The following is a 16,312-nucleotide window of genomic DNA, read 5'->3' on the forward strand; positions in this document are numbered from 1 at the left end:
TCTTCTTTAGACAGAAGATCCCTCGGGGTCTCCTGCAAGAAGACCTCCTAAAGTCTCCTATAGACCTCTTCAGGTAGTCTATGGACAAAATACTACTTGAAGTCTTTAATATAGAGAAGACCTTTTCATGTCTTACTTAGAAAGTTTACCTTTTAAGCTATTCTTAAGACAAAAACCTCTTGAGAACTTCTATAGGTAGAAGATCTCTTTAGGTATTTTACAGACAGAAGACCTCATGAGGTCTTCTATATACAGAATAATTTTTTTTGAGATATTACATATACGTAAAATCTCTTAAGGTATTCTACAAAGGGGAAGTCCCCTTAAGGTCTCCTATAGAGAGAAGACCTCTTAAGGTCTTCTATAAGTAGAAGGTTTTCAATTAAAAAACATGTCTCCCATAGACTTCTTGATGTCTGCCAGACCTTTTCAGGTCGTCTATAGATAAACGACCTCATGAGGTCTTCTATAAACAGAAGAAATTTTGAGGTCTTCAATAGACAGAAGACTTTTTGAGGTATATCGACAGAATTTCTCCATATAACCAGGTCATGCCTAACTTCACAAATTGTGCCACTAGCTCCGATTTGTATGGAACTAAAACTGGTAGTAGTGTCGACTAAGAAGTCTGATCGGAGACTTTTCCGGGTAACATATAAACCTCGAAACTCATACAGTGGATTTTCTAATTGGTGCCTGCGAGATAGACAAGGAAGCTATGTGTACGGCAACTGCGCTAAAGAATCTCTCTAGGTAATCCCAATGGGGCATTGGTCGACTCATATTTTTTCGGTACTCCCGTGCAATTTTGCACCATGATGAGAGCCGTCAAGGTGAGATTCATGTAAATGCTCCTGACGTTATGTCCCATCTGATTTCGCAAACACCCTTGCCATAGTAAACTTAGTTCTGCGGTTCGTTTCCCGGGCCAGGCAACATCAAATTTTCAATGGTGGCAAAATATCCCTCAGTAATGTTGGCGAAATTTCCGGAGTATTTCAGTCATGTAAAACATCTCTACAAGTGTTGTCATAAGACACACCGTTCGAATTTGGCGATAAACAGTAAGTCCCATATGATTCAGCTAATATGACTCGGGGTTCACTCATTGATATGAGAGTAGTCTACCTTGTCCCTTCTGGGATGTTGCGGAAACATAAGTATTTATTAATGGATTTTGACATAACTTTATATGTTTTAATACCCTGGTTTGACACTCGTAGGATTCTGCAACCTAACTAAGTGGAGAGAAATCTTACCTTCGTCCTATTATATTTTAAGAAGTCTTAAAAAACGGTTTCAGATCTGTCGTCATTAAGTTAGATGTCACGATCCTAGTTTGCCCTTGTATGACTTAGCATGATCTCCTTTGGAGCTTTGATGGGAGTTCAATTGACAAAAAACATTTTGGAAGTTATGAATTTCAATAAAAATGTTTGTTGGGTTACCCTAATGTACTAAAATGTTTTTGTTATAATGTTATCAGCGTTTCTTTTGTATGAAAACCACCCCTTAGTTTAAAATTAATTTATTTTGTGGTCTTATTTCTTTATCAAAAATGTCCGAATGCAAATTTGAGTACAAAGTCACTTATGTCGATATTCTACTCAAGTCAATGAAATCAAAAGAATTTTTTAAAGATTTATTGAATGGATGAATTTTAAAAAGAACGCCACAAAGTAAACTTTTATATTAATTGAATTAATTTCATATAAAATGTATAAAATGTTTTGATGTAAATTTTTATTCAACAGATTTTGCTGGATTTTGGATCGTGCCCCCATTGGATCTATGCTGTAAGTTTCATATATTATTGTTATTGATAGATTTGAATTATTCTTTTATTTCGGTATTTTTGTTCATCAAACTTTGTTTCAAATAAGATTCTAAGTCCATGTTTTCCTTGCGGCAATTTTCAGTTTGATGGAGAGTGAGCTGAGGTTGGACAACCTCTCTCAACCACAAACTGACAATTGCCGCAAGGAAAATTGCCTAATGTAAATATGGACTAAGGAATTAGTTCATCACGTTACTATTAAAACAAAAGGTGATTTAATGTCATTGACAATTTTGTCACTTAGTCAGCTTTTCTATCTGTCAGTTGTCGGTTGTTTCTCTTGTCTTATCAAGCTGAATGAACAGTTGAAAAAATCAAACAAAAAGAAGATAATAAAAAAAAACAACCAAAATATATAAAGAATTAATATGCGTTGTTGTTGGATCATTGAACCAAAAGGTGTTTGTTCTACTCGTGGTTATTTGTGTTTTTAAAGGCCAGACAGAAGACCAAAAATCGTCTAGACTTTATAGACTTAATTAATACCTCAAAAATAAAATACAAACAAAAACACACTGAGCAAAACAATCCGTATACAATGAATGTAACAAAATTATGTTTTTGTTTTTATTTTGTTCAAAAATTAAAAATTAAGTAAAATTAACACGACAACTTCTTGCGAAAATATCCCTTTTTCACTGAACCGTACTAGAATGTGGGTGTAATCAGCAGTTTTAGAGTTTGCATTAGGCTCTGAATTAGAGCTGGCAAAAAATCGATGGCACTATCAACAGTATCGATTATTTTTTAAAAATTCAATATCGAGATATAGTTTTGTCTATCGATATTAAACATTGTTCCGCAACATCCCATACGGGACAAGGAAGACTTCTCTCATATCAATGAGTGCACCCCGATTCATATTTAGCTCAATGATATGGGACCTACTGTTTATCGCCGAGTCCGAACGGCGTGTCTTAAGACACCACTTATGGAGAAGTTTTTCAAGGCTGAAATACTCAGGAAATGTCGCCAACATTACTGAGGGGTATTTTGCCACCGTTGAAAAATGTTCGATGTTGCCTGGCCGGGGAATCGAACCCCCGACCTTCTGCGTGCAAGGCGGGCGTGCATACCATTGCACCACGGTGGTAGGATTAAAAACTTCTAACCTAAAATCTATTGAAATGAATATAAATTAAGCGGTTTTCGGTTTTGAGAATGTAAAAAAGTTAGTCCGTAGTTACAGGTAAAATTTTTTCTGAAAAGTAAATTGTATTTTTGTGTCTTTTTTAAATAAAATTAATTTCTGTTAAGTACTTGTGCAATATGTCAACAAAAACTTAGACATTTCCGACATTTTTATTTCCAAATTAGTGGCGATGACAAATTAACGATAATATCAATAGCTATCGATTTTTTGAAATTAAATATCGAAAATATCTAATGTTGGGAATATCGATTGTTTGCCAGCTCTACTCTGAATATGAAATTCTATTACCAACCTTCACTTGGTTCTAATCACCACCTATAATAACGTATACTTTACCTATCTGCGGCAACAATTATTGTCAAGTATACGCACTGCAATATTGCAACTATTCGATATTAATCATACGCAGTACCCACCAATCAACACACAAACACTTCTCTTCTTGAGACTTGTAGTTGAACAAATAATGACAAAAAATAATAACAAATAAACTGAACCAAGTGTCATTCGTCTCGAGACATATCCAACGTACATGTGTCTGTATGTAAAGAAGGGCGAAAAAAATACAGAAAACTCCCCTATTTGGTTATTGCCCTGAATGCTTTAAGCCACATAAGACATGTCTGCAGCACATATCCTAACTAACTATGCGTGTTGCTAATACCTAGGTTATGGTATTATTATTGTTGTTGTTTTTGCATAATGCTAGCTTCAATGGCGGCGATGAAGTTGGCTGTGGTGATGGTGCGTTTAGTGCATTTGAAATGGTCATTGACTCATTGACCCCCTTTTATGTTTGTGCTGCATGTAGAAGCCATGGTTTTATTTTATTTCTTGGTACATGGTTTTTATTTTTTGTTTCTGCTTCTATCCCACACACACTCACATGCATTGCTTTATTTACATACATATTTTTACGGAATATCCGTTTTGAAAATATTGCAATATCAGAAAATATTCATTACACGGGAGGATATCTAAATTAAATCTTCACTGCATATATGGTAGATCAATAGTAACCACACACGTTCAAGACCTCAACGTAGGTCCTATATTCCATGGAAGACCACAACTGAGTTCCTCTATTGTACAGAAGAATACAAATTAGTTCCTCTATTCTACAGAAGACCTGAACTAAGGTGCTCCATTCCATAAAAGACCTCAACGGTGGTCCCCTATTCCATAGAAGACCTCAGCGGAGATCGTCTATTCTATAGAAGATCTCAACTGAGGTCTTTTATTCTTTAAAATACCTCATCTGAGGTCATCTATTCTATAGAAGACCTCAACTGAAGTCCTCTATTCTATAGAAGACCTCAACTGAAGTCCTATATTCTATAGAAGATCTCAACTGAGCTCCTATATTCTATAGAAGACGTCAACTGAGGTCCTCTATTCCATAGAAGAGCTCAACTGAGTTCCTCCATTCCGTAGAAAATCTGACCTCAGGTCCTCTATTCCATAGCAGAATTCAACTGAGGTCCTCCATTCTATAGAAGACCTCAACTGAGGTCCTCCATTTTACAGAAGACCTTAACTGAGGTCCTCTATTCTATAGAAGACCTCAACTGAGGTCCTCCATTCTATGGAAGACCTCAACAGAGGTCCTCCATTCTATAGAAGACCTCAACCGAGGTCCTCTATTCTATAGAAGACCTCAACTGAGGTCCTCTTTTCTATAGAAGACCTCATTTGAGGTCCTCTATTCTATAGAAGACCTCAACTGAGGTCCTCCATTCTATAGAAGACCTCAACTGAGGTCCTCCATTCTATAGAAGACCTCAACTGAGGTCCTGTATTCTATGGAAGACCTCAACTGAGGTCCTCTATTCTATAGAAGACCTGAACTGAGGTCCTCTATTCTATAGAAGACCTGAACTGAGGTCCTCTATTCTATAGAAGACCTGAACTGAGGCCCTCTATTCTATAGAAGACCTCAATTGAGGTCCTCTATTCTATAGAAGACCTCAACTGAGGTCCTCTATTCTATAGAAGACCTGAACTGAGGTCCTCTATTCTATAGAAGACCTGAACTGAGGCCCTCTATTCTATAGAAGACCTCAACTGAAGTCCTCTTTTCTATAGAAGACCTCAACTGAGGTCCTCTATTCTATAGAAGACCTCAACTGAGGTCCTCCATTCTATAGAAGACCTCAACTGAGGTCCTGTATTCTATAGAAGATCTCAATTGAGGTCCTCTATTCTATAGAAGACCTCAATTGAGGTCCTCTATTCTATAGAAGGCCTCAACTGAGGTCCTCTATTCTATAGAAGACCTCAACTGAGGTCCTCTATTCTATAGAAGACCACAACTGAGATCCTCTATTCTATAGAAGACCTCAACTGAGGTCCTCTATTCTATAGAAGACCTCAACTGAGGTCCTCTATTCTATAGAAGACCTCAACTGAGGTCCTCTATTCTATAGAAGACCTCAACTGAGGTCCTCTATTCTATAGAAGACCACAACTGAGGTCCTCTATTCTATAGAAGACCTCAACTGAGGTCCTCTATTCTATAGATGACCTCAACTGAGGTCCTCTATTCTATAGAAGACCACAACTGAGGTCCTCTATTCTATAGAAGACCTCAACTGAGGTCCTCTATTCTATAGAAGACCTCAACTGAGGTCCTCCATTTTATAGAAGACCTCAACTGAGGTCCTCTATTCTATAGAAGACCTGAACTGAGGTCTTCTCTTCTATAGAAGACCTCAACTGAGTTCCTCTGTGCTATAGAAGACCTCAACTGAGGTCCTATATTCTATAGAAGACCTCAACTGAGGTCCTCTATTCTATAGAAGACCTCAACTGAGGTCCTCTATTCTATAGAAGACCTCAACTGAGGTCCTCTATTCTATAGAAGACCTCAACTGAGGTCCTCTATTCTATGGAAGACCTCAACTGAGGTCCTCTATACTATAGAAGACCTCAACTGAGGTCCTCTATTCTACAGAAGACCTCAACTGAGGTCCTCTATTCTATAGAAGACCTCAACTGAGGTCCTCTATTCTATAGAAGACCTCAACTGAGGTCCTCTATTCTATAGAAGACCTCAACTGAGGTCCTCTATTCTATAAAAGACCACAACTGAGGTCCTCTATTCTATAGAAGACCTCAACTGATGTCCTCTATTCTATAGAAGACCTCAACTGAGGTCCTCTATACTATAGAAGACCTCAACTGAGGTCCTCTATTCTATAGAAGACCTCAATAGAGGTCCTCTATTCTATAGAAGACCTCAACTGAGGTCCTCTATTCTATAGAAGACCTCAACTGAGGTCCTCTATTCTATAGAAGACCTCAACTGAGGTCCTCTATTCTATAGAAGACCTAAACTGAAGTACTCTATTCTATATAAGACCTCAACTGAGGTCCTCTATTCTTTTGAAGACCTCAACTGAGGTCCTCTATTCTATAGAAGACCTCAACTGAGGTCCTGTATTCTATGGAAGACCTTAACTGAGGTCTTCTATTCTATAGAAGACCTGAACTGAGGTCCTCTATTCTATAGAAGACCTCAATTGAGGTCCTCTATTCTTTAGAAGACCTCAATTGAGGTCCTCTAGTCTATAGAAGACCTCAATTGCGGTCCTCTATTCTATAGAAGACCTCAATTGCGGTCCTCTATTCTATTGATCTCAACTGAGGTCCTTTATTCTATAGAAGATTTCAACTGACGTCATCTATTCTATAGAAGACCGCAACTGAGGTCCTTTATTTTATAGAAGACCTCAACTGAGGTTCTCTTTTCTATAGAAGACCTCAATTTGGTTCTCTATTCAATTGAAGATCCCAACTGAGGTCTTCTATTCTATAGAAGAACTCATTTGAGGTCCTCTATTCTATAGAAGCCTCATCAACGTCCTATATTCTAAAGAAGACCTCATTTGCGGTCCAAAATTCTATTGAAGACCTCAACTGAGGTGCTCTATTGTATAGGAGACCTCAACTGCGGTCCTCTATTCTATAGAAGAGGTCCTCTTTTCTTTAGAAGACCTCAACTGAGGTCCTTTATTCTATAGAAGACCTCAACTGAGGCCCTCTCTTCTATAGAAGCCTCAACTGAGGTCCTCTATTCTGTAGAAGACCTCAACTGAGGTCCTCTATTCTATGGAAGACCTCAACTGAGGTCCTCTATTCTATAGAAGATTTCTGCTGAGGTACTCTATTCTATAGAAGCCTTAACTGAGTTCCTCTGTTCTATAGAAAAGTTTAGGTTTTAGGAGACGCGGTCATAATAATTATATATTTTCTAGTTGTTTCTTATATTATTTTTTGTTTTGTTTAGCCAGACAAATAATTTTTGTTTATTTTGAAGAAAATTCCAAGACATAAGAACAACAACAAAAAACTATCATCGTAAATATACAAAAAAAACAATGTTTTGTTGTAATGCGCAAATGCAATGCAATGTAAAATGAAAAACAACAAAAAACACAAACATGCATATGATGACGGCGATGACCGACCACTACCAACAAAGACGGCGATGGTGGCAATATTTGCCCGACAAAATCATTAACACTGCAAAAAACGGATCAAATGCATAAAACAGCAATTATGGCAGCCGATGGGGTGTCGGGAGGGCTTGAAAATAAATGAAAACATAAACGGCATTAAACTAAACTACAAAATGAATAGCAAACAACAAGCAAAGCCAATGTGTAAATAAACCATGAGAAAGTCCAAGAGACGGCTGGCTGGCCGGCTACAGCAACAACTGGTCAATGAGCTATGAATGACTAGCTGCTGCTACTGCTAGCTGTGTGAATGGTTGGTTATTGGCTTGTTGTTTCTTCTTTAGCCGGCTGGCTGGGTGGCAGTGTTGCAATTGAAGGTGGTTAACAAAATATCAACGTATGGCTGAGACTGTGGCCTTTAATGAATTGTTGCCGTTGTTGTTATTGTGCCATAGTCTACGAACTATCGACGTCAGTTGATACAATAAATATTTTTTCTGTTTGTTTTTTTTTTTTTTGTTTATCATCGACTCAATGTACAATTTAAGCATTTTGTTTTTGTACCATGTCTCGTTGCAGTTGCTGTTGTTGTTATTGTAGACACCATAGCTCTGTAGTCGTTGTCGTCGTCGCAGTTGAATTAATATGATTGAGGCCATTTGTTGTTATCGTTTTTCATTTATTCCACTTTTTGCGCTCTGTTCGTCGTCTTCTTATCGTATTCGTCAAATGTGACGTTGTGTCTACAACTGATTACATTGTTGTTGTTGCTGTTGTAGGTTTTTTTTGTGCTGCTTTAATTGTAGACATATCACATGTGGGGACTTTCGGTATTGAATGTGCCAATTCCAATTGTAAAATTGGGTTTTTGGCCATTTCCACTATTGGGAGGAGAATTTTTTGAAATTTTTTTACTCTGCTTTGGATATAGAAAAAATATATTATGTTAATAATCTTTCACTAGAATCCGTCTTCTGTGATTCTATGTTTTCTTCTTCTCCGATTCTTCTATAAGAAATGTGACTCATTGCAACAACTGTTTTAGACCCCAAGCACGTTTGGACGTAACCCGTTTCAGACAATTTGGAGTCAATTTAGCCCTGTACGTCCGTCTGTCTGGCTGGCTGGTGCGCACGATAACTCTTGAATGGATCAAGCGATTTGGCCTGAACCTTGCACCTCCTATTATTTTTTGTTCGGGTATATGCCACACAAAACTTCAAACATTTCCGGAAAAGTGCAGTTTAAGAAGATGTCTCGTATAGATTTGCAATTTTATGGAAGTACGTTGACTAGGGTGATGACATTTCCAACCTCAAATCCCTGTATCGTATTTTATAAGTATTTACTTAAGATTTGATAAAATCTTACATATAATTTTACATACAATTTTCGGGTAATTTTTTGAAATCACAACCTTTAGGCCCTTACTGAAAGAAGGGGTGCTTCTATAGACCCTTTCTCAAAGAAAGGGTGCTTCTATAGATCCTTTCTCAAAGAAAGGGTGCTTCTACAGACCCTTTCTCAAAGAAAGGGTGCTTCTATAGACCCTTTCTCAAAGAAAGTGTGCTTCTTTAGACCCTTTCTCAAAGAAAGGGTGCTTCTATAGACCCTTTCTCAAAGAAAGGGTGCTTCTATAGACCCTTTCTCAAAGAAAGGGTGCTTCTATAGACCCTTTCTCAAAGAAAGGGTGCTTCTATAGACCCTTTCTCAAAGAAAGGGTGCTTCTATAGACCCTTTCTCAAAGAAAGGGTGCTTCTATAGACCCTTTCTCAAAGAAAGTGTGCTTCTTTAGACCCTTTCTCAAAGAAAGGGTGCTTCTATAGACCCTTTCTCAAAGAAAGGGTGCTTCTATAGACCCTTTCTCAAAGAAAGGGTGCTTCTATAGACCCTTTCTCAAAGAAAGGGTGCTTCTATAGACCCTTTCTCAAAGAAAGGGTGCTTCTATACACCCTCTCTCAAAGAAAGGGTGCTTCTATAGACCCTTTCTCAAAGAAAGGGTGCTTCTATAGACCCTTTCTCAAAGAAAGGGTGCTTCTATGGACCCTTTCTCAAAGAAAGGGTGCTTCTATAGACCCTTTCTCAAAGAAAGGGTGCTTCTATAGACCCTTTCTCAAAGAAAGGGTGCTTCTATAGTCGCTTTCTCAAAGAAAGGGTGCTTCTATAGACCCTTTCTCAAAGAAAGGGTGCTTCTACAGACCCTTTCTCAAAGAAGGGGTGCTTTTATAGACCCTTTCTCAAAGAAAGGGTGCTTCTATAGGCCCTTTTTCAAAGAAAGGGTGCTTTTATAGACCCTTTCTCAAAGAAAGGGTGCTTCTATAGACCCTTTTTCAAAGAAAGGGTGCTTCTATAGACCCTTTCTCAAAGAAAGGGTGCTTCTATAGACCCTTTCTAAAAGAAAGGGTGCTTCTATAGACCCTTTCTAAAAGAAAGGGTGCTTCTATAGACCCTTTCTCAAAGAAAGACTGCTTCTATAGACCCTTTCTCAAAGAAAGAGTGCTTCTATAGACCCTTTTTTAAAGAAAGGGTGCTTCTACAGACCCTTTCTCAAAGAAAGGGTGCTTCTATAGACCCTTTCTCAAAGAAAGGGTGCTTCTATAGACCCTTTCTCAAAGAAAGGGTGCTTCTATAGACCCTTTCTCAAAGAAAGGGTGCTTCTATAGACCCTTTCTCAAAGAAAGGGTGTTTCTATAGACCCTTTCTCAAAGACTTCTATAGACCCTTTCTCAAAGAAAGGGTGCTTCTATAGACCCTTTCTCAAAGAAAGGGTGCTTCTATAGACCCTTTCTCAAAGAAAGGGTGCTTCTATAGACCCTTTCTCAAAGAAAGGGTGCTTCTATAGACCCTTTCTCAAAGAAAGGGTGCTTCTATAGACCCTTTCTCAAAGAAAGGTTGTTTCTATAGACCCTTTCTCAAAGAAAGGGTGCTTCTATAGACCCTTTCTCAAAGAAAGGGTGCTTCTATAGACCCTTTCTCAAAGAAAGGGTGCTTCTATAGACCCTTTCTCAAAGAAAAGGTGCTTCTATATACCCTTTCTCAAAGAAAGGGTGCTTCTATAGACCCTTTCTCAAAGAAAGGGTACTTCTATAGACCCTTTCTCAAAGAAAGGTTGCTTCTATAGACCCTTTCTCAAAGAAAGGTTACTTCTATAGACCCTTTCCGAAAGAAATCACTTAAAATGTTAGCTTTCAAGTTTCATATTTGGTCTGGATATTATATTGCTCATTGTAACAATCGACTTGGTTTTATCGTTCTTTGCTATCAGGCTCATTTTAGTCGGCTCTTACCATAATTGGGGTGGGGGTTTCGTAACAGTTCATTATTTTATGATGGCATCTGTTTACAAAATTAACCAAAAATACGCATTTCCTGATATTTACGTGGAAATATTATTGCCATAATTAATTTGCATGTCAATATATAAAAATCAACATTTCAATTTTCTTTCACATTTTCTTCTTCTCTTCCTTTTTATTTTGTCAGATCTTTCTAATTAATGTTATAATGCAACTATGTAACACTTTCTTGTGTAAAAAAATAAACAAAATTAATGCAATTAAGTTCCTTGGTGATTTATAACAACATTCATTGTCCCTGTTGTTGCTGTTGTGTTGCTACACATACCTACAAAGTTGTTATTTAGAATCGCCTCTAGATTTATTACGTTTTCTGGCTGATGTAATAGCCGCTGGCTAAATACCGCGTTACACGTGTAGCCTTTTTCTGAGGCAAAAATAGAATTCGTTTGCAGACATTCTGCAACAATCGCCTGCTGTGCAATTTTTAATTGAGTATTTTCTGTCTACGGTTCGACAGCATTAGCAGGAGCAGCAGTATAAGCGTTCTTATCTATTGCTTAGCATTTAAGGTTTATTTTATAATGCAGTTTTTTGTTTGTCGACTTGCAACATTGTGTGCAAAAGTTTTATTTTTTTTTTGCTTAGTGGCCAATTTACATGCTTAATATGTATTGGAGTGCATGAGTGTTTGTGTCAATATACTACATTTATTACCGTCTGCATGCTGTCTGATAATCTACATCATTTATATTTACCCATTTTATAGGACAGTGGAACCGAGTGGGAAGAATTTGCATCATAGGGACAGTAAACGACTGTTGCTCTTGTTTTGTTAGAGAAAAAATTAGTGAAACAACATTTCGGAGGGTTGACGTTTTTTATTTGGGATGACGACTTCTATTTTGCTTTTTAACATTTCGTAAAACTCTTTTGCCGTCAAAAATGTGTTCCACTGCACTTTTGTTTGTAACAAGTCTAGCTGTGTGCCCTTGTATTTGTAGGGGGAAAATATTATACATTTCAATGAACTTTTATTGCTCATTAACCAAGTGTTGCTGATTTGAAAAAGTGCCACCACTTATTTCATATATTAAAGTTGGTTTAAAAGTTGGTTGTGCCAAAAAAATCATGTAACACCTCGAAATATTAGACTCCGCCGCCCTTTCTATTCAAGATTCAGGCTGTAATTGTGGACCAATCTCTAAGAAATTTTGAATGAAGTTCTGGTTCTAAAAATTGTAAAAATCGTATCGGATTTTGATAAAGATATATGGTGGCCGAAATACCTAAAATCAGTAAAATATGCATATCGGAGCTATATAAAAATCCGATCCGATTTTCACAAGTTTTTGTAGGGTTGGTTTTTGACTTTTTCGTAAACATTCACCCTTGGCCCCATACAAATTACTATGGAAACAAAGATTGCACGGGTGGCACTGGTTAACGTTAACCGATCACCATAAAATTTCATAAATAAGGTTTTGGGATTTTATGATTTGAAGTTTTATAATTTGAAGTAATCGGTTAAAATTTTAGCTAGTGGTTTCGTATTCAGCTATCTTTACTATAATTACCACTTTTAGACGTTTTTTCTAAGGTTTATGATAATTTAAAGAAAAGAAGTGATCATTCAATAAGCAATTGATACATCTCAAACCTCAAAGTACTTATTTGCTGATAGCTTTAACAAAAATTGTCATATAATGGTTAAATTGCAATACTTGATGTCAAACAATTTACTCATATATTTACTTATCTTTTTTTTTTGTGGGATTTGTCTTTACAATTTAATGTTAATCTTGAATTTTCTAATAAAATTTCAAGTTCAAGGTTGTGACAAACAAAGCCCATCTCTTTTCTTTTTCTTTTTGCTAGTAAATAAATGCCAGAAATAAGATTGATTTCAATTAGAGCTAAGCTAAGCAATAAATACTTTCTGCAATTGTATTGTAAATTTCAAGTTCAATGTCAAATGCGGTGCTCATCTTTCGGCCAGTTTTGGATATGCATATGAATACCATAGGGATCATGATGAAAATTTGCCAGTAAAACAAGATCAACAGCAGCAAATTGTCAAACGTTTGAATTCAATTACCTTGACATTAATTGAAAAGTCAGTGAACTCGTAAAGCAAAACAAAAAAAAATCAAAAAACAGAAAACAATGATTATCTCTCTGATCTGAAAAATGGGCACATTGTTTAAATTTGGTTAGCAGGAAATCCCAATATTTCGTTTTTTTATTTTTATTTCATTATTTTAAGTTGACACGTGCAAACGGGAATGGAAATAAAAGTCCATGTCACATGGAGATTAGTCAGTCAATTTCATGTGTACTTACATACAGATATGTACATTTACGAGTATATGTGTGCTGGCCGTTATCATGGCAAAATAATAGTTGAATTGAAAATTATGTTTCTATGCCATATTTTTGTCCATCATTTTGTGATATTCATTAGCATGTCTACATTTGCTCAAATATTGGTTTAAAAAATTTTTATTAATTGTAATAAATAAAGTAAATAAATTCCATATTATAATAGTGTGTCATAATACCTACTGTGGTGGGTAATGGACACCAAATTTGAGCCAAAAGCAAGGAGAAGATAATCGCTCCCGAAAAACGCAGTCCCATTCTTTATACTGAGTTAGTTTCCATATGCATGTATACCCTACACCACACTGTGGTAAGGGGTTTTATGTCTTTGTGCATTTGTATGTAACATACAAAAGGAAACGAAGTAGACCCATAGTTCCTTTTGGGAATATACATATAATCACTTTCTGAGTCGATTTACGTGTACGTCCATCTGCCCACGTATTTTTGTTCGCAACGTACAGGTCGAATTCGGTCTAGAAATAAGTGTGCCAAATTATATCGAAATCGGTTCAGATTTGGATATAGCTCCCAAACATATTTTACATATTCACAGTCGTGAAGCATATAGGATCAAAGCATATAGTCGGCCCCGCCCAGCTTTGATCCTTTTCTTACTGGTTTTTCCCTGATTGTAGGTATTTGGTGCGCCAAACAACCAAATTCTGTCCAGTTTTGATAAAATTTGGAAAATGTCACCAAATTCGGACTAGAAATACACATTTTCTTTAGTCCTATTTCGAAGGGACTTGCGGTTTCCAAGCACAATCGTGAAAACCTAAAAAACCCTAAAAATGTCAACTTGAATCGCGATTTATTTAAAAAGCGCTCCGGCGATTTTTTTTTGTTTATTGATTTTTCTCCTATGAACATTATGGTTTCCGAAATCGCAAAAACATCCCAGGTGTAAGCAAAGTAAAGTTGCTTCAAGAGCACCGCGTTAATGAAATGTCATTTTAATGAAATTTGGAAATTGAGACGCAGTTTTATCTAGAAAAAATTTCGCCATACTATGAAATCGTGGTGCAAGGGTTTCATAGTTGACCCCTCCCGACTGTTTTTATGCTCTCCACCATAATATGAAGGGGATAATTAAAATATTCGTCAGAGACGAATTTCCCAATTTTAGGTGGGGTATACAACTTTCAACTTGAAATTTGTTGGTATGGGTCCACGGCTTCATATAGCCCCCATAGAACGGTACCTCCGTTGAAGGTTGTGGCGTCTTCGTTGGGGGTATTAACATTTCTTCCTCAAATTTGACGGTATAAGCCAATGCCATCATGTAGCTCCCATAGAAGGGTATCTTCCGATTTTCGGTATTTTGAAAGTTTTGGCATCAATATCACACCCATATGCTTGAAATGCGGTGATTAGTCTTCGGCGGGGAATATACAACTTTCCACCTGAAATGTGTCGGTATATGTCCATGCCTTCATATAGCCCCCATAGAACGGCACCTTCTCGATTTTCGGTTTTTTGAAGGTTGCGTCTTCAATATCCCACCGAAATGGCTGGAATTCGGTAATTCGTCTTCGGTGGTTGCATTAATCTTTCCACCTGCAATTTGTTGGTAGAGGTCCATGTTTTCATATAGCCCCCACATAACAGTACCTCCCGATTTTTGGCATTTTGAAGGTGGTGCCCTCAATGTCAAACCGAAGTGCCAAGAAATAAGGAGTTAGTCTTCGTTGGGGGTATAACACTTTCCATCACTTTCGGTATTGGTCCACTTTAACATGTAGCCCCATAGAACTGTACCTCACGATTTTAGTTATTTTGAAGGTTACCGCGTCATTATCAAACCGAAATGGATGAAATTCGGTATTTAGTGTTCATTGTACAGCATCTCAAAATAGAACAAGTAAAAAAGTATCAGTCGGCTTTGCCGACAGAGATATACCCTCAGCCTGTGTATATTGAAACAATTTCTTTTCCAAAAAACGCATGTATTTAGGGAGTTTTAAAAATTTTGTGCGTTTGAACTGACAAAAATGTTGATTAGGATTTAATATCAAAAGTTTTGCGGAGGAGATACTAAAAAGAATAGATCTCCATCCACGTCATATGGTACCATAGGGGTTTTTAGACCTTCAGGGATGTTTGCTTAAGAAGTATGAACTTGCCCCTGAAACAACTTTTACCATCGCAATTGAGGCAGCAATGCAAGTTGCTTCAACAAAAATCAAAGTGATTCGAAAGCAGGTCTTAAAGTGAACATGTATCCGAAATTTTGAGTGGGAGGTACCGGGTGGAGTGGACAAATATAGTCCATATTTGAACCTGATCTATATCTGGTAGATATATTAGGATGTGTAAAGTATGGACCAATTCGGCCACTCTCTTCAAGGGTTATCGTACGCACAATTTTTCCGAACATTTTTGAACTTTTGTGGGGGAGGTACCTGAAGGAGTGGACCGATATGGCTTATCTTCGAACTTAAACTATGTTTGGACAAAATATTACTAAGGCCAAACTTTGGACCGAATCGGCAGACCTGTTCGAGAGTTATTTTGCCCTCCAACCTCCTCACATGGTGTCATAGGGGTTTTTTGCAACTTTCAGGCTATTTTCTCAGGAAGTATGGACTTGCCCCTGATGAAACTTATACCGTCGTATGGAGGGCAGTGAATACAAGTTGCTAAAGCAAAAATCAAAGCGATTCGAGAGATGTTCCTAAACTGAACTTTTCCAAAATTTTGTGTGGGAGGTACCCGACGGAGTGGACCGATTGAGTCCATATTAAAACCTGATCTAAGTCTGGTACACGCTCCACGATGGGCAAAGTATGGACCAAATCGGTTACACCCTTCAAGAGTTATCGTGCGTACAAATTTTCCGAACATTTTCGAACTTTTGTGGGGGAGGTACCGGAAGGAGTGGACCGATATAGCTCATCTTCGAACTTAAACTAAGTTTGGACAAAATATTACGAAAGCCAAAATTTGAACCGAATCGGTTCATCCCTTCGAGAGTTATCGTGCGCTCCAGCCAGCCAGCCAGACAGACAGACAGACAGACGGACGGACATTGCTCAATCGACTCCAAATTGTCTGAAACACATTTCGTCCAAACATACTTGGGGTCTAAAACCATTATTTCGATGAGGCACATTTTGCCCGTATGAAAGTGTATATACCCTTCATAGCCTAAAGGCTGAGGGTATAATTATCAGAACAGGTT

General features: G+C 37.4%; 1 protein-coding gene across 8 annotated transcripts in view; it reads left to right on the forward strand.

Moving 5' to 3' along the window:
• The window catches only part of LOC141404342 (uncharacterized), a 100,023-nt gene that overhangs the window by 46,765 nt on the left and 36,946 nt on the right, over positions 1-16,312 (forward strand). For all 8 annotated transcript variants that reach the window (XM_073987871.1, XM_073987866.1, XM_073987867.1 and 5 more), the window contains exon 3: positions 1,755-1,796. The gene's annotated coding sequence lies outside the window, so the exon portion shown is untranslated. The remainder of the gene's footprint in view (positions 1-1,754; positions 1,797-16,312) is intronic.

Source organism: Musca autumnalis, unplaced genomic scaffold (assembly GCF_047663935.1).
Source record: "Musca autumnalis isolate F117 unplaced genomic scaffold, ASM4766393v1 scaffold_4, whole genome shotgun sequence".
Lineage (NCBI taxonomy): Eukaryota > Metazoa > Arthropoda > Insecta > Diptera > Muscidae > Musca > Musca autumnalis.